General features: G+C 35.2%; 1 protein-coding gene across 1 annotated transcript in view; it reads left to right on the top strand.

Annotated features, from left to right (window-relative positions):
* Nucleotides 1-19,916, top strand: part of LOC122801191 (multiple epidermal growth factor-like domains protein 6) — a gene marked incomplete at its 5' end in the record, with an annotated part of 1,094,182 nt that overhangs the window by 149,691 nt on the left and 924,575 nt on the right. The window lies entirely within an intron of this gene.

The raw sequence follows: 19,916 nt of genomic DNA, 5'->3' as shown, positions 1-19,916 counted from the left end.
AAAACATTATAAGTAGCACAACGTGTAGCATTCAGGGTTTGTTTTAGTGAATTTAAAAGCATTATTAGTAGCACAACTTGTAGCAGTCAGTGTTTGTTCTAGTTAATTTTAAAGCTTTATTAGTAGCACAGTGTGTAGCAGTCAGTGTTTGTTCTATGTAATTTGAAAGCATTATTAGTAGGAGAACGTGTAGCAGTCAGTCTTTATCCTAGTGAATTTGAAAGCATTATTAGCAGCACAACATGTAGAAGTCAGTGTTTGTTCTAGTGAATTTGAAAGAATTATTATTAGCACAATGTGTAGCAGTGTTTTTCTAGTGAATTTGAAAGCATTATTAGTAGCACAACGTGAAGCAGTAAGTGTTTGTCCTAGTGAAATTGAATGCATTATTAGCACAACATGTAGAAGTCAGTATTTGTTCTAGGGAATTTGAAAGCATTATTAGTAGCACAACATGTAGCAGTTAGTGTTTGTTCTAGTGAATTTGAAAGCATTATTATTAGCACAACGTGTAGATTCTCAACTGGGGTGCCTTCTGTGCGAAGTCTGCATGTACTCCCTGTGGTCGCATGGGTTTCCTCCGGGTGCTCCGTTTTTTTTCCCACATCCCAAAGACATGCAGTAGGTGGATTGGACACTCTAAATTGGCCCTAGGTGTGAGTGCGTGCATGTGTGTGCCTTCTGTGGATGGTTGGGCACCTGGCTGTCAACTCGACACTGTAAAACCCCACTGCCAATCATGAGCGGACATATGATCCGCTGTGGCGACCCCTAACCGGGAAAAGCTGAAAGAAGAAGAACATTAGTAGCACAACGTGTAACAGTGTTTGTTCTAGTGAATTTGAAAGCATTATTAGTAGCAACATGTAGCAGTCAGTGTTTGTTCTAGTGAATTTGAAAGCTTTTTTTAGTAGCACAGCATGTAGCAGTCAGTGTTTATTGTAGTGAATTTGAAAACTTTATTAATAGCACAACGTGTAGCAGTCAGTGTTTGTTCTAGTGATGTTGCAAGCATTATTAGTAGCACAACATATAACAGTCAGTGTGTGTTCTACTGAATTTGAAAGCATTATTAGTAGGACAACTTGTAGCAGTGTTTTTTCTAGTGAATTTGAAAGCATTATTAGTAGCAGAACTTGTAGCAGTCAGTGTTTGTCCTAGTGAATTTGAAAGCTTTATTAGGAGCACAACATGTAGCAGTCAGTGTTTGTTCTAGTGAATATGAATGCGTTATTAATAGCACAATATGTAGCAGTGATTGTTATAGTGAATTTGAAAGCATTATTAGTAGCACAACATGTAACAGTCATTGTTTGTTCTAGTGAATTTGAAAGCTTTATTAGTAGCACAGCATGTAGCAGTCTGAGTTTGTTCTAGTGAATTTGAAAGCTTTATTAGTAGCACAACATGTAGCAGTCAGTATTTGTTCTAGTGAATTTGAGAGCATTACTAGTAGCACAACGTGTAGCAGTCAGTGTTTGTTCTAGTGAATTTGAAAGCTTTACTAGTAGCACAACGTGTAGCAGTCAGTGTTTGTTCTAGTGAATTTTAAAGCATTATTAGTAGCATAACGTGTAGCAGTCAGTGTTTGTTCTCGTGAATTTGGAATAATTATTGCTAACACAACGTGTAGCAGTCGGTGTTTGTTTTAGTGAATTTGAAAGCATTATTAGTAGTACAACATGTAGCAGTCAGTGTTTATTCTAGTGATTTTCAAAGCTTTATTAGTAGCAATCCATGCAGCAGACAGTGTTTTTTCTATTGAATTTGAAAGCTTTATTAGTAGCACAATGTGTAGCAATCAGTTTTTGCTCTAGTGAGTTTGAAAGCATTATTAGTAGCACAATGTGTAGCAGTCAGTGTTTGTTCTGGTGAATTTGAAAGGTTTATTAGCAGCACAACGTGTAGCAGTCAGTGTTTCTCCTAGTGAAATTGAATGCATTATTAGTAGCACAAAATGTAGAAGTCCGTGTTTGTTCTAGTGAATTTAAAAGCACTGTTAGTAGCAGAAAATGTAGCAGTCAGTGTTTGTACTAGTGAATTTGAAAGCATTATTAGTAGCACAACATGTAGCAGTCAGTGTTTGTTTTAGTGAATTTGAAAGCATTATTAGTAGCACAACATGTAGCAGTCAGTGTTTGTTCTAGTGAATTTGAAAACTTTATTAGTAGCACAACGTGTAGCAGTAAGTGTTTGTTCTAGTGAATTTGAAAGCTTTTTTAGTAGCACAACATGTTGCAGTCAGTGTTTGTTCTAGTGAATTTTAACGCATTATTAGTAGCACAACATGTAGCAGTCAGTGTTTGTTTTAGTGAATTTGAAAGCATTATTAGTAGCACAACATGTAGCAGTCAGTGTTTGTTCTAGTGAATTTCAAAGCTTTATTAGTAGCACAACGTATAGCAGTCAGTGCTTGTTCTTTTGAATTTAAAGCATTATTAGTAGCACAACGTGTAGCAGTCAGTGTTTGTTCTAGTGAGTTTGAAAGTATTAGTAGCACAACATGTAGCAGTCAGTGTTTGTTCTAGTGAATTTGAAAACATTATTAGTAGCACGTGTAGCAGTCAGTGTTAGTTCTAGTGAATTTGAAGGCTTTATTAGTAGCGCAACTTTTTGAAGTCAGTGTTTGTTCTAGTGAATTTGAAAGCTTTATTAGTAGCACAAGGTGTAGCAGTCAGTGTTTGTTCTAGTGAAATTGAAAGCTTTATTAGCAGCACAACATGTAGCAGTCAGTGTTTTTTCTAGTGAATTTGAACGCATTATTAGTAGCACAACTTGTAGCAGTCAGTGTTTGTTCTACTGAATTTGAAAGCTTTATTAGTAGCACAACGTGTAGCAGTGTTTTTTGTAGTGAATTTGAAAGCATTATTATTAGCACAACGTGTTGCAGTCAGTGTTTGTTCTAGTGAATTTGAAAGCGTTATTAATAGCACAATGTGTAGCAGTCAGTCTTTGGTCTTGTTAATTTGAAAGCATTATTAGTAGCACAACGTGTAATAGTCAGGGTTTTTTCTAGTGAATTTGAAAGCATTATTAGTAGCATAATGTGTAGCAATCAGTGTTTGTTCTAGTGAATTTCAAAAGCTTTATTAATAGCACAAAGTGTAGCAGTGTTTGTTCTAGTGAATTTCAAAGCTTTATTAGTAGCACAACATGTGGCAGTGTTTCTTCTTTTGAATATGAAAGCATTATCAGTAACACAACATATAGCAGTTTGTTCTAGTGAATTTGAAAGCTTTACTAGTAGCAGAACGTATAGCAGTCAGTGTTTGTTCTAGTGAGTTTGAAAACTTAGTTAGTAGCACAAGGTGTAGCAGTCAGTGTTTGTTCTAGTGAGTTTGAAAGTATTAGTGGCACAACATGTAGCAGTCCGTGTTAGTTCTAGTGAATTTGAAAGCTTTATTAGTCGCACAACTTTTTGCAGTTATTTGTTCTGGTGAATGTAAAGCATTATTAGTAGCACAACATGTAGCAGTCAGTGTTTGTTCTAGTGAATTTGAAAGTATTAGTAGCACAACATGTAGCATTCAGTTTGTTCTAGTGAATTTGAAAGCTTTATTAGTAGCGGAACGTGTAGTAGTCAGTGTTTGTTCTAGTGAATTTGAAAACTGTGTTAGTAGCACGTGCAGCAGTCAGTGTTCTAGTGAATTTGAAAGCTTTATTAGTATCACAAAGTGTAGCAGTCAGTGTTTGTGCTATTGAATTTGAAAGCATTAATAGTAGCACAACGTGTAGCAGTGTTTGTTCTAGTGAATTTAAAAGCACTGTTAGTAGCACTACATGTAGCAGTCAGTGTTTGTTCGAGTGAATTTGAAAGCATTATTCATAGCACGTGTTGCAGTCAGTGTTTATTCTAGTGAATTTGATGTCTTTATTAGTAGTAAAACATGTAGCAGTCAGCGTTTGTTATAGTGAATTTGAAAGCATTATTAGTAGCACAATGTGTAGCAGTCAGTGTTTGTTCTAGTGAATTTGAAAGGTTTATTAGTAGCACAATGCTTAGCAATCAGTGTTTCTTCTATTGAATTTGAAAGCATTATTAGTAGCACAACATGTAGCAGTGTTTGTTCTACTGAATTTGAAAGCATTATTACTTGCACAATGTGTAGCAGTCAGTGTTTTTTCTAGTGAATTTGAAAGCATTATTAGTAGCACAACATGTAGTAGTCAGTGTTTGTTATAGTGAGTTTGAAAGTATTAGTAGCACAATGTGTAGCAGTCAGTGTTTGCTCAAGTGAATTTAAAATATTTATTAGTAGCACAGCATGTAGTAGTCAGTGTTTGTTCTAGTGAATTTGAAAGCATTATTAGTAGCACAACATGTAGCAGTCAGTGTTTGTTATAGTGAGTTTGAAAGTAATGTGTAGCAGTCAGTGTTTGCTCAAGTGAATTTAAAATATTTATTAGTAGCACAACGTGTAGCAGTGTTTGTTCTAGTGAATATGAAAGCATTATTAGTACACAACATGTAGTTGTTAATCTAGTGAATTTGAAAGCTTTATTAGTAGCACAACATGTAGCAGTGTTTCTTCTAGTGAATATGAAAGCATTATTAGTAACACAACATGTAGCAGTCAGTGTTTGTTCTAGTGAGTTTTAAAGCTTTGTTAGTAGCACAACGTGTAGCAGTCAGTGTTTGTTCTAGTGAGTTTGAAGGTATTAGTAGCACAACATGTAGCAGTCAGTGTTTGTTCTAGTGAATTTGAGAACATTATTAGTAGCATGTGTAGCAGTCAGTGTTAGTTCTAGTGAATTTGAAACTTTATTAGTAGCACAACGTTTTGCAGCCGGTGTTTGTTCTAGAGAATTTGAAAGCATTATTAGTAGCGCAACGTGTAGCAGTCAGGGTTTGTTCTATTAAATTTGAAAGCTTTATTAGTAGCACAAGGTGTAGTAGTCAGTGTTTGTTCTAGTGAAATTGAAAGCTTTATTAGCAGCACAACATGTAGCAGTCAGTGTTTTTTCTAGTGAATTTGAACGCATTATTAGTAGCACAACTTGTAGCAGTCAGTGTTTGTTGTACTGAATTTGAAAGCTTTATTAGTAGCACAACATGTAGCAGTGTTTGTTCTTGTGAATTTGAAAGCATTATTATTAGCACAACGTGTTGCAGTCAGTGTTTGTTCTAGTGAATTTAAAGCATTATTAGTAACGCAATGTGTAGCAGTGTTTGTTCTAGTGAATTTGAAAGCATTATTAGTAGCACAATGTGTAGCAGTCAGTCTTGTTAATTTGAAAGCATTATTAGTAGCACAACGTGTAATAGTCAGGGTTTTTTCTAGTGAATTTGAAAGCTTTATTAGTAGCACAAGGTGTAGCAGTTAGTGTTTGTTGTAGTGAATTTGAAAGCATTATTAGTAGCACAACATGTAGAAGTCAGTGTTTGTTCTAGTAAATTTGAAAGCATTATTAGTAGCACAACGTGCAGCAGTGTTTGTTGTAGTGAATTTGAAAGCTTTATTAGTAGCACAACGTGTAGCAGTCAGTGTTTGTTGTAGTGAATTTGAAAGCTTTATTAGTTGCACGTGTAGCAGTCAGTGTTTGTTCTAGTGAAATTTAAAGCTTTATTATAGTAGCACAACATGTAGCTGTCAGTGTTTTTTCTAGTGAATTTGAACGCATTATTAGTAGCACAACTTGTAGCAGTCAGTGTTTGTTGTACTGAATTTGAAAGCTTTATTAGTAGCACAACATGTAGCAGTGTTTGTTCTAGTGAATTTGAAAGCAGTATTATTAGCACAACTTGTTGCAGTCAGTGTTTATTCTAGTGAATTTAAAGCATTATTAATATCACAATGTGTAGCATTGTTTGTTCTAGTGAATTTGGAAGCATTATCCGTAGCACAACGTGTAGCAGTCAATGTTTGTCGTTAATTTGAAAGCATTGATAGTAGCACAGTGTGTAGCAGTCAGTGTTTGTTCTAGGTAATTTGAAAGCTTTATTAGTAGCACAATATGTAGCAGTCAGTGTTTGTTCTTGTGAATTTGAAAGCTTTATTAGTCGCACACCTTTTTGCAGTTATTTGTTCTGGTGAATGTAAAGCATTATTAGTAGCACAACATGTTGCAGTCAGTGTTTGTTCTAGTGAGTTTCAAAGCATTATTAGTACCACAACGTCTAGCAGTCAGTATTTGTTCTAGGTAATTTGAAAGCATTATTATTAACACAACGTGCAGCAGTCAGTGTTTATTCTAGTGAATTTCAGCGCATTATTAGTAGCACAACATGTAGCAGTCAGTGTTTGTTCTCATGAATTTCAAGCTTTATTAGTACCACGACATGTAGCAGACAGTGTTTGTTCTATTGAATTTGAAAGCTTTATCAGTAGCACCATGTGTAGCAGTCAGTGTTTGTTCTAGTGAACTGGAATGCATTATTAGTAGCACAGCGTGTAGCAGTCAGTGTTTGTTCTAGTGAATTTAAAGCATTATTAGTAACACAATGTGTTGCATTGTTTGTTCTAGTGAATTTGAAAGCATTATTAGTAGCAGAACGTGTAGCAGTCAGTCTTTGTTCTAGTGAATTTTAAAGCATTATTAGTAGCACAACGTGTAGCAGTCAGGGTTTGTTCTAGAGAATTTGAAAGCAGTATTAGTAACATAACATGTAGCAGTCAGTGTTTGTTCTAGTGAATTTGCAAGCTTTATTAGTAGCATAATGTGTAGCAATCAGTGTTTGTTTTAGAGAATTTGAAAGCATTATTGGCAGCACAATGTGTAGCAGTGTTTGTTGTAGTGAATTTGAAAGCTTTATTAGTAGCACAACGTGTAGCTCTCTGTTTTTTCTAGGGAATTTGAAAGCTTTATTAGTAGCACAATGTGTACAGTCAGCATTTGTTCTTGTGAGTTTGAAAGCATTATTAGTAATACAACGTGTAGCAGTCAGTGTTTGTTCTAGTGAATTTGAAAGCTTTATTAGTAGCACAAAATGTAGCAGTCAGTGTTTGTTCTTGTGAATTTGAAAGCATTATTAGCAGCACAACGTGTAGCAGGCAGTGTTTGTTCTAGTGAATTTGAAAGCTTTATTAGTAGCAAAACGTGTAACAGTCAGTGTTTGTTCTACTGAATTTAAAGCATTATTAGTAGCACAATGTGAAGCAGTACGTTTTTGTCCTAGTGAAATTGAATGAATTATTAGCACAACATGCAGAAGTCAGTGTTTGTAATACTGAATTTGAAAGAATTTTAGTAGCCTAACATGTAGCAGTCAGTGTTTGTTCTAGTGAATTTGAAAGCATTATTAGTAGCACAACGTGTAGATTCTCGGCTGGGCTGCCTTCTGTGCAGAGTCTGCATGTCCTCCTTGTGGTCGCGTGGGTTTTCTCCACGTGCTCTGGTTTCCTCCCACATACCAAAGACATATGCAGTAGGTGGATTGGACACTCTAAATTTGCCTTAGGTGTTCCTGTGTGCCTTCTGTGGAAGGTTGGGCACCAGGCTGTCAATTTGACAATGTAAAACCCCACTGCTAATCATGAGCGGCCAGATGATCCGCTGTGGTGACCCCTAACTGAAAAAAGCTGAAAGAGGAAGAAAATTAGTAGTACAACATGTAACAGTGTTTGTTCTAGTGAATTTGAAAGCTTTATTAGTAGCACAGTGTGTAGCTGTCAGTGTTTTTTCTAGTGAATTTGAAAGCTTTATTATAAGCGCAACATGTAGCAGTCAATGTTTGTTCTAGTGAATTTGAAAACTTTATTAGTAGCACAAAGTGTAGCAGTCATTGTTTGTTCTAGTGAATTTGAAACCATTATTAGTAGCACAACGTATTTTAGTCAATGTTTGTTCTATTGAATTAGAATCCATTATTAGAAACACAAGTTGTAGCAGTCAGTGTTTGTTCTACTGAATTTGAAAGCTTTATTAGTATCACAACATGTAGCAGTCAGGGTTAGTTTTAGTGAATTTGAAAGCATTATTAGTAGCAAAAACGTGTAGCAGTCAATGTTTGCTCTAGTGAATTTGAAAGCTTTATTAGTACAATATGTAGCAGTCAGTCTTTGTTCTACTGAATTTGAAAGCTTTATTAGTAGCACATCAGGTAGCAGTGATTGTTCTAGTGAATTTGAAAGCATCATTAGTAGCACAATGTATAGCAGTCAGTGTTTGTTGTAGTGAATTTGAAAGCATTATTAGTAGCACAACGTATTGCAGTCAGTGTTTGTTCTAGTGAAGTTGAACGCATTATTAGTAGCACAACTTGTAGCAGTCAGTGTTTGTTCTAGTGAATTTGAAAGCACTATTAGTACAACGTGTAGTAGTCAATGTTTGCTCTAATGAATTTGAAAGCACTATTAGTAGAACAGCTTGTAGCAGTCAGTGTTTGCTCTAATTAGTTTGAAAGCCCTATTAGTAGCGCAAATTGTAGTAGTCGGAGTTTGCTCTAGTGACTTTTAAAGCATTATTAGTAACACAATGTGTAGCAGTGTTTGTTCTAGTGAATTTGAAAGCATTATTAGTAGCACAACGTGAAGCAGTAAGTTTTTGTCCTAGTGAAATTGAATGAATTATTAGCACAACATGCATAAGTCAGTGTTTGTTCTACTGAATTTGAAAGAATTTTAGTAACATAACATGTAGCAGTCAGTGTTTGTTCTAGTGAATTTGAAAGCATTATTAGTAGCACAATGTGTAGATTCTCGGCTGGGCTGCCTTCTGTGCGGAGTCTGCATGTCCTCCCTGTGGTCGCGTGGGTTTTCTCCACGTGCTCTGGTTTCCTCCCACAAACCAAAGACATGCAGTAGGTGGATTGGACACTCTAAATTTGCCTTAGGTGTGAGTGTGTGCATGTGTGTGCCTTCTGTGTAAGGTTGGGCACCAGGCTGTCAACTCGACACTGTAAAACCCCACTGCTAATCATGAGCGGCCAGATGATCTGCTGTGGTGACCCCTAACCGAGAAAAGCTGAAAGAGGAAGAAAATTAGTAATACAACATGTAACAGTGTTTGTTCTAGTGAATTTGAAAGCTTTATTATAAGCACAGTGTGTAGCTGTCAGTGTTTGTTCTAGTGAATTTGAAAGGTTTATTAGTAGCACAACATGTAGCAGTCAGTGTTTGCTATAGTGAATTGGAATGCTGTGTTAGTAGCAGAACGTGTAGCACTTAGTGTTTGTTCTATTGAATTTGAAAGCATTATTAGTAGCAGAACGTGTATCAGTCAGTGTTTGCTTTGGTGAACTTGAAAGCATTATTAGTAGCAGAACGTGTAGCAGTCAGTCTTTTTTCTAGTGAATTTGAAAGCATTATTACTAGCACAATGTGTAGCAGTCCGTGTTTGTTCTGGTGAATTTGAACGCATTATTAGTAGCACAATTTGTAGCAGTCAGTGTTTGTTACAGTGAATTTGAAAGCTATATTAGTAGCACATGTACCAGTGTTTGTTCTTGTGAATTTGAAAGCATTATTATTAGCAAAACGTGTAGCAGTCAGTGTTTGTTCTAGTGAATTTAAAGCATTATTAGTAACACAATGTGTAGCAGTGTTTGTTCTCATGAATTTGAAAGCATTATTAGTAGCACAACGTGTAGCAGTCAGTGTTTCTCCTAGTGAAATTGAATGCATTATTAGTAGCACAAAATGTAGAAGTCAGTGTTTGTTCTAGTGAATTTGAAAGCATTATTAGTAGCACAACATGTAGCAGTCATTGTTTTTTCTAGTGAAATTGAAAGCATTAATAGTAGCCCAACATGTAGCAGTGTTTGTTCTAGTGAATTTAAAAGCACTGTTAGTAGCACAACATGTAGCAGTCAGTGTTTGTACTAGTTAATTTGAAAGCACTGTTAGCAGAACGTGTAGTAGTCAGTGTTTGTTATAATGAGTTTGAAAGCACTATTAGTAGCCCAATGTGTAGCAGTCAGTGTTTGTTCTAGTGAATTTGAAAGCTTTATTAGTAGCACAACATGTAGCAGTCAGTGTTTGTTCTAGTGAATTTGAAAGCTTTTTTAGTAGCACAACATGTTGCAGTCAGCGTTTGTTCTAGTGAATTTTAAAGCCTTATTAGTAGCACAACATGTAGCAGTCAGTGTTTGTTTTCTATTAGTAGCACAACATGTAGCAGTCAGTTTGTTCTAGTGAATTTGAAAGCTTTATTAGTAGCACAAGGTGTAGCAGTCAGTGTTTGTTCTAGTGAAATTTAAAGCTTTATTAGCAGCACAACGTGTAGCAGTCAATTTTTTTTCCAGTGAATTTGAACGCATTATTAGTAGCACAACTTGTAGCAGTCAGTGTTTCTTGTACTGAATTTGAAAGCTTTATTAGTAGCACAACGTGTAGCAGTGTTTGTTCTAGTGAATTTGAAAACATTATTATTAGCACAACGTGTTGCAGTCAGAGTTTGTTCTAGTGAATTTGAAAGCATTATTAATAGCACAATGTGTAGCAGTCAGTCTTTGGTCTTGTTAATTTAAAAGCATTATTAGTAGCACAACGTGTAATAGTCAGGGTTTTTTCTAGTGAATTTGAAAGCATTATTAGTAACATAACGTGTAGCAGTCCGTGTTTGTTCTAGTGAATTTCAAAAGCTTTATTAGTAGCACAAAGTGTAGCAGTCAGTGTTTGTTGTAGTGAATTTAAAGCATTATTAGTAGCACAGCATGTAGCAGTCAGTGTTTGTTCTAGTAAATTTGAAAGCATTATTAGTAGCACTACATGCAGCAGTGTTTGTTGTAGTGAATTTGAAAGCATTATTAGTAGCACAACATGTAGCAGTCAGTGTTTGTTCTAGTGAATTTCAAAGCTTTATTAGTAGCACAACGTGTGGCAGTGTTTCTTCTTTTGAATATGAAAGCATTATCAGTAACACAACATATAGCAGTTTGTTCTAGTGAATTTGAAAGCTTTATTAGTAGCAGAACGTATAGCAGTCAGTGTTTGTTCTAGTGAATATTAAAACATTATTAGTAGCACGTGTAGCAGTCAGTGTTAGTTCTAGTGAATTTGAAAGATTTATTAGTCGCACAACTTTTTGCATTTAGTGTTTGTTCTGGTGAATTTAAAGCATGATTAGTAGCACAACGTGTACCAGTCAGTGTTTGTTCTAGGGAATTTCAAAGCTTTATTAGTAGCACAACGTGTGGCAGTGTTTCTTCTAGTGAATATGAAAGCATTATTAGTAACACAACATGTAGGAGTCAGTTTGTTCTAGTGAATATGAAAGCTTTATTAGTAGCACAACGTGTAGCAGTCAGTGTTTGTTCTAGTGAGTTTTAAAGCTTTGTTAGTAGCACAACGTGTAGCAGTCAGTGTTTGTTCTAGTGAGTTTGAAAGTATTAGTAGCACAACATGTAGCAGTCAGTGTTTGTTCTAGTGAATTTATAAACATTATTAGCACGTGTAGCAGTCAGTGTTAGTTCTAGTGAATTTGAAAGCTTTATTAGTAGCACAACTTTTTGCAGTCAGTGTTTGTTGTAGTGAATTTAAAGCATTATTAGTAGCACAACATGTAGCATTCAGTTTGTTCTATTAAATTTGAAAGCTTTATTAGTAGCACGTTTAATAGCCACTGTTTGTTCTAGTGAATTTGAAAGCACTGTTAGTAGCATGTGTAGCTGTCAGTGTTCTAGTGAATTTGAAAGCTTTATTAGTAGCACAACCTATAGCAGTCAGTGTTTGTTCTAGTGAATTTGAAAGCATTATTAGTAGCACAGTGTGTAGCAGTGTTTGTTATAGTGAATTTAAAAGCACTGTTCGTAGCACATGTAGCAGTCAGTGTTTGTACTAGTGAACTTGAAAGCACTGTTAGCACAACGTGTAGTAGTCAGTGTTTGCTCTAATGAATTTGAAAGCACTATTAGTAGCACAACATGTAGCAGTCAGTAATTGCTCTTGTGAATTTGAAAACACTATTTGTAGAACAACTTGTAGTAGTCAGTGTTTGCTCTAGTTAGTTTGAAAGCCCTATTAGTAGTACAAAGTGTAGTAGTCGGTGTTTGCTCTAGTGACTTTTAAAGCATTATTAGTAGCACAATGTGTAGCAGTCAGTGTTTGTTTTAGTGACTTTGAAAGCTTTATTAGTAGCACAACGTGTAGCAGTCAGTGTTTGTTCTAGTGAATTTGAAAGCTTTATTAGTAGCACAACATGTTGCAGTCATCGTTTGTTCTAGTGAATTTTAAAGCATTATTAGTAGCACAACGTCTAGCAGTCTGTGTTCTAGTGAATTTGGAATCATTATTACTAACACAATGTGTAGCAGTCAGTGTTTGTTTTAGTGAATTTGAAAGCATTATTAGTAGCACAACATGTAGCAGTCAGTGTTTTTCTAGTGAATTTCAAAGCTTTATTAGTAGCACAACATGTGGCAGACAGTGTTTGTTTTAGTGAATTTGAAAGCATTATTAGTAGCACAACATGTAGCAGTCAGTGTTTTTCTAGTGAATTTCAAAGCTTTATTGGTAGCACAACATGTAGCAGACAGTGTTTGTTCTATTAAATTTGAACGCTTTATTAGTTGCACAATGTGTAGCAGTCAGTGTTTGTTATAGTGAATTTGAAAGCATTATTAGTAGCACAATGTGTAGCAGACAGTGTTTGTTCTAGTGAATTTGAAAGCATTATTAGTAGCACAACATGTAGCAGTCAGTGTTTGTTATAGTAAGTTTGAAAGTATTTGTAGCACATTGTGTAGCAGTCAGTGTTTGCTCAAGTGAAATTAAAATATTTATTAGTAGCACAGCATGTAGCAGTCAGTGTTTGTTCTAGTGAACTTGAAAGCATTATTAGTAGCACAACGTGTAGCAGTCAGTGTTTGTTCTAGAGAGTTTGAAAGTATTAGTAGCACAATGTGTAGCAGTCAGTGTTTGTTCTAGTGAATATGAAAGCATTATTAGTAACACAACATGTAGTTGTTAGTCTAGTGAATTTGAAAGCTTTATTAGTAGCACAACGTGTAGCAGTGTTCCTTCTAGTGAATATGAAAGCATTATTAGTCACACAACATGTAGCAGTCAGTGTTTGTTCTTGTGAGTTTTAAAGCTTTGTTAGTAGCACAACGTGTAGCAGTCAGTGTTTGTTCTAGTGAGTTTGAAAGTATTAGTAGCACAACATGTAGCAGTCAGTGTTTGTTCCAGTGAATTTGAAAACATTAGTAGCACGTGTAGCAGTCAGTGTTAGTTCTAGTGAATTTGAAAGCTTTATTAGTAGCACAACTTTTTGCAGTCAGTGTTTGTTCTAGTGAATTTGAAAGCATTATTAGTAGTACAACGTGTATAAGTCAGTGTTTCTTCTAGTGAATTTGAAAGCTTTATTAGTAGCACAACATGTAGCAGTCAGTGCTTGTTCTAGTGAATTGGAATGCTTGTTAGTAGCAGAATGTGTAGCACTCTGTGTTTGTTCTAGTGAATTTGAGAGCATTATTAGTAGCAGCATGTAGCAGTCAGTGTTTGTTTTGGTGAATTTGAAAGCATTATTAGTAGCAGAACGTTTAGCAGTCAGTGTTTTTTCTAGTGAATTTGAAAGCATTATTAGTAGCACAATGTGTTGCAATCCGTGTTTGTTCTAGTGAGTTTGAAGGCATTATTAGTAGCACAACATGTAGCATACTTGACTTTCGTGCAGATGGAGTGCTGATACTGCATTGCCCTATAAGGGCAGGTGGTTGTTGAACTCCTGAGTGAATCGTCCTTTGGAAGAGATGTCAAACGAAGGCTCTGTCTACATTAATGATAGTGCTGTTAGATCTTTTACATCCACCTGAGATACTGAAAAGAGTAGGAGGAAGTTCCTAATGCCGTGCTAAATTTCCCATAGTAGTATTAATACTTCCAATGGTCTCCCCTGAAAAAATGCGTCTACCCCAGTGGGACTAACTTGGTCAAGAAACTATATTTAAATTAACAGTTTTAAATTAAATCCATATTTCTGTCTTCATTTTAAAGGTAAGTAAGAAAATGATAAGGAGTAGGACACTGACAGATTTGAACAGTGTTTGTGGTAAATGTAAATGTGGAGAGAGAGGGACAAGTTAAGGCTTACCAGAAATGCTGTGAAGGGCACTGTGTTGGTGGTCCTACTCCATTCATCTGCCTTGGACCCCATTTCATCATGATCCGGCTCTGCCCAGATGTATCATGTACATAAAGGATAAGTATTCAAAATAATCTCTTGAGCCATGCTTTTTAATATACACTACATTGCAATATTTATCTGTTGTACCATGTGCTATGCCAACATTAAATGAGTTGTAATGTACGTTACAGGTAATTACCCAGAGTGATCTCAAGCCATGACTTTTAATCTATGCTACCTTACAGTATTTAGCTGTTGTACCATGTGCTGTGCAGGTGTTATGCATAGCCACAATGTGCACAAAGTACTCTCTATCTCTCTCAATATCTATATATGTATATATATATGTATATATATATATATATATATATATATATGTATATATATATGTATATATGTATATATATATATATATATATATATATATATGTATATATATATATATATGTATGTATGTATATATATATATATATATATATATATATATATATATATATATATATATATATATGTATATATATATATATATATATATATATATATATCTATACATATACATCTATCGCTGTCTGCTTTTTTTGTCATCATATAATGCAGTATTTTTCCATTTCTGAATATGAATCAGTTCTCCCTAGGCCTCCACTCTAAGTGGACTAAGGTCAGTAAGACTTTCCCTGTCAAAGAAAAAAATAATCATATAAAGCAAAGATCAGAAAATAAATCGACAAAACTGGCAAACAAACTAATAAAACAAAAAACAGGAATGGTGGCAAATATGCAGTCAAGCAGGAACAGTTTATTTAAGCGCTTTTAGTCAGCCCAAAAACTGACTTCCTCAGAAACAATTCCAATGAGTAAAAACTTCATTATATATGCATGAGTTCGAAAAACTAAATGCTAATTGCATTCATCAAGTTAAAGAAGCAGCAACTATTTATATCATAAAAAATGATAAAAAAGCTAAATGACTAAGTATATAACTATGTTGAATACAAAACAGCAAACACAAACAACATATGTAGTTGAAATGAGACACCTAAATGTTTAAGGCATTAGAAAAATATAAATATAGTGTATAAACCTAAGTAAAAATAGTTGTTAAACCCAGCGTGTTTTAAATGCATAAAGAGGTATATGCTGTTGTAACACAGCTTGATTGTATCAATTCACCTCTTAAGACTGTTTAATTTTAACACGCTGCTAATTGAGCAGGAATCATTCAGTCCCAGGAGGCTATAAGCATTTAACGTTACCTGCCAGGCTAATTCGAGTTCCTCAAGTTTGAAGGGTCTCGGACCTCCTCTACTATCAATTTTCATTTGGTCAATGACAAAAATTTGAAAGCATGATCCTTATAAGAAGAAATATGTTTTGCTAATACATTCTCAAGTTTACATTTCTTTATAGCGTATTGGTGTTCATACATTCTGTCCTGTAGTCTTCTTTCAGTTTTTCCTATATAGAAGGCCATGCAGAATGTACACCTTGCTAAATATGTAACAAAAGTGGAATTACAGTTATATTTACCCTTCAGCTTATACAATGTACGATTAACTTGGAAGGAATTAGTTTCTTCCACAAATTTACAGAAGTTATAATTAAAACATTTGTGCATACCAGGGTTCCTAATCACAGACCTATCATACTGTTCCAGGTATGTTTTGAGGTTCTTGCCCCTCCTAAAAATCACTCTAGGACCTTCACCTACTTTTTGATAGACACTTGGATACATTTTAAATAACTCCCAATTTTTCTTCAGAATAGCTAAGCGTTCATTACTATGTGTACTGAATGTAGTAATGAAGTTCATAGGGGTGTTAGGATCCTCATGACTAATGGATCCAACAATACTGTCATTGGTTTCTTCTAACATAGTATCTGAACTTGGGAATGGCTCAATAGGTTTGGCACATAGAAGTGGGATGTAAACTCTGTTACGTCTCTTATCCGTTACCTCCTGTATAAGCATGCCTAAAAGGGGTTCGGGGTACCCTCTGTGAAGGAACATACTCTTAATTACACTACACTCATCAAAAAACTCCTCATCCAAGCTAATCATTCTAGAAGCTCTCACCAATTGTCCTTTAATAACAGATTTCTTTTGGTGGAAGGGGTGACTACTCGTGTAGTGAATAAAGGTATTACAGTACGTGTTTTTCCTGAAGATCCTAGCTGTAAAAGTGTTCAGAACATAGTTCTTATTAAGGCATATGTCCAAGTATGCAATAGTGTTTGAATTAAATGTGGACGTGAATTGTAAAAAATCAGTAATACTATTAAGGTAATCCATTACTATCTTACTATCGCCTTTGTCTCCATTAAACAAGATGAAAATGTCATCCATAAATCTGGTGTAAAAGACAAAGGTGTTAGAAAACCTGTTACCTTTAAAAACGTACTCTGATTCCCAATATGCCATCACTAGATTAGCTATACTACCCCCACAGGGGGACCCCATTGCCACTCCTACTTTTTGCAAAAAGAATTCATTTTGAAACATGAAATAGTTGTTAGTTAGTACTAAATCAATAAGTTCTGAAACCAGATTGATTTCTCTACTAGTTGCATTGTGTTTCTTCAGCATGAGGGCCACCCATTCCATTGCTATTTCATGAGGTATGCAGGTGTACAAGTCTCTCACATCTATGGTGAGAAAGTTGAAAATCACTCTAGGACCTTCAACTACTTTTTGATAGACACTTGGATACATTTTAAATGACTCCCAATTTTTACAATTTTTCAACTCATAGGGCTTACATTTCTATAAGCCAGATAAGGGTGGTGGGTTGGTGGTTTTCAGCACGTCTGACTACCAACAGCGTATGAACAGACTGCTTAATACAGAAGCATACACTCCTAATTCACGATCTGAGGTTAATAAAGCCTATAACAGCACTAAGGAATATATAGGTGACCTGTTCATCGATGGGAGTATTGACCAAAAGACCTATAATTATATGACAACTTTGTTCCCTAGATACTCATGTATTTTTGGTATCCCTAAGATTCACAAGAGCATTGAGAACCCACCATTGAGACCTTTAGTGGACAGTAGAGGGTTGCCAACTTACTCCTGTGCCAAAGTTGTGGATGCCATCTTACAGAAATACCTAGTAAATGAGTCTCAAATATGTAAAGACTCTTGGTCATTTCTAAGTAAGATTGGATCATTGTTTTTTAATGTGAATTATAACTTTCTCACCATAGACGTGAGAGACTTGTACACCTGCATACCTCACAAAATAGCAGTGGAATGGTTGGCCCTCATGCTGAAGAAACACAATGCAACTAGTAGAGAAATCAATCTGGTTTCAGTACTTATTGATTTAGTACTAACTAACAACTATTTCATGTTTCAAAATGAATTATTTTTGCAAAAAGTAGGAGTGGCAATGGGGTCCCCCTGTGGGGGTAGTATAGCTAATCTAGTGATGGCATATTGGGAATCAGAGTAGATTTTTAAAGGTAACAGGTTTTCTAACACCTTTGTCTTTTACACCAGATTTTTGGATGACATTTTCATCTTGTTTAATGGAGACGAAGGCGATAGTAAGATAGTAATGGATTACCTTAATAGTACTACTGATTTTTTACAATTCACATCCACATTTAATTCAAACACTATTGCATACTTGGACATATGCCTTAATAAGAACTATGTTCTGAACACTTTTACAGCTAGGATCTTCAGGAAAAACACGTACTGTAATACCTTTCTTCACTACACGAGTAGTCACCCCTTCCACCAAAAGAAATCTGTTATTAAAGGACAATTGGTGAGAGCTTCTAGAATGATTAGCTTGGATGAGGAGTTTTTTGACGAGTGTAGTGTAATTAAGAGTATGCTCCTTCACAGAGGGTACCCCGAACCCCTTTTAGACATGCTTATACAGGAGGTAACGGTTAAGAGACGTCATAGAGTTTACGTCCCACTTCTATGTGCCAAACCTATTGAGCCATTCCCAAGTTCAGATATTATGTTAGAAGAAACCAATGATAGTATTGTTGGATCCATTAGTCATGAGGATCTTAACACCCCTATGAACTTCATTACTACATTCAGTACACATAGTAATGAATGCTTAGCTATTCTGAAGAAAAATTGGAAGTTATTTAAAATGTATCCAAGTGTCTATCAAAAAGTAGGTGAAGGTCCTAGAGTGATTTTTAGGAGGGGCAAGAACCTCAAAACGTACCTGGAACAGTATGATAGGTCTGTGATTAGGAACCCTGGTATGCACAAATGTTTTAATTGTAACTTCTGTAAATTTGTGGAAGAAACTAATTCCTTCCAAGTTAATGGTACATTGTATAAGCTGAAGGGTAAATATAACTGTAATTCCACTTTTGTTACATATTTAGCAAGGTGTACATTCTGCGCGGCCTTCTATATAGGAAAAACTGAGAGAAGACTACGGGACAGAATGTATGAACACCAATACGCTATAAAGAAATGTAAACTTGAGAATGCATTAGCAAAACATATTTCTTCGTATAAGGATCATGCTTTCGAATTTATTGTCATTGACCAAATTAAAATTGATAGTAGAGGAGGTCCGAGACCCCTCAAACTTAAGGAACTCGAATTAGCCTGGCAGGTGAGGTTAAATGCTTATAGCCTCCCGGGACTGTGATTCCTGCTCTATTAGCAGCGTGTTAAAATGAAACTGTCTTAAGAGGTGAATTGATACAATCAAGCTGTGTTACAACAGCATATACCTCTTTATGCATTTAAAACACGCTGGGTTTAACAACTATTTTTACTTAGACAGGTTTATTCACTATTTCTGATGTCTTAGACATTTAGGTGTCTCATTTCAACTACATATGTTGTTTGTGTTTGCTGTTTTGTATTCAACATAACTATATACTTAGTCATTTAGCTTTTTTATCATTTTTTTATGATATAAATATTTGCTGCTTCTTTAATTTGATGAATGCAATTAGCATTTGGTTTTTCAAACTCATGCATACATAATGAAGTTTTTACTCATTGGAACTGTTTCTGAGGAAGTCAGTTTTTGGGCTGACAAAAAGCGCTTAAATAAACTGTTCCTGCTTGACTGCATATTTGCCACTGTTCCTGTTTTTTGTTTTAAAGATCAGAAAATAAATACATACATTACTAAAATGTGGATAGTATCCATCTTTTATATGGAAAATAAGTATCCTATATATTATGTAGAATTATTTAAATGCTTTTCCTGAAATCACTTGTATTTAAATTCCACAGCATCTTCTCTGCAGTGCTTTTCTGTTTAGATCAGGAAATGTATATTTAAATTAAATCTATTTTTGAGTAGCATTGTATCTAAAATTAATGCACAATAGTCACCATTTATCAAAGGAAGTTACATATTAGTTACATCAAAGCACTGCAGTCTCTGTCCAATTTTTCTGTCAGTAATTTTAATTGGTGTGACCTGATTAAACCACTCTTTTCTGTTTGACTTGTATAGCTGCAGCTAGTATTGTTGAAAGTGTGTTATGAACCTGTTACAACAAATGATGAACTCTTAGATGGTAGATGTGTGCTGTAGTCAAATAATATTACATTGACTGTAGCATAGTTTTGATGGATTCATTCTGGCTATTTTTATATGTCCATGTAGGTAATATATAAATAGGGGTGGGTGCATGTGTATGTATGTGCATGTCTGTGTCAGAGCATCGGCCTAAGACATATTTTGTGGTGTAGATATGTGTTTTAAGTGTGGTGTGTGTGTTTGTATTTATGGCGTAACTTAAGTTTCAGTGTATGGGTAACTGGTAGTGTTTGAGTGGGTTTTTTTTTTGCTGTTTATGGAGTGTGCTGTTTACAGAAGTTTGATATATGGTGCAGCTGCCAGATATTGCGTGTTCAATGGGTTATGTTCACTAAATAAATGTTCAGTGTAATGTGTTATGTAATG

This window comes from Protopterus annectens, chromosome 4.part1, assembly GCF_019279795.1.
Source record: "Protopterus annectens isolate FY-2018-M chromosome 4.part1, PAN1.0, whole genome shotgun sequence".
NCBI lineage: Eukaryota > Metazoa > Chordata > Ceratodontiformes > Protopteridae > Protopterus > Protopterus annectens.
Note: the sequence above shows the minus strand (reverse complement) of the source record. Positions and strands in the feature narration are given on the sequence as shown.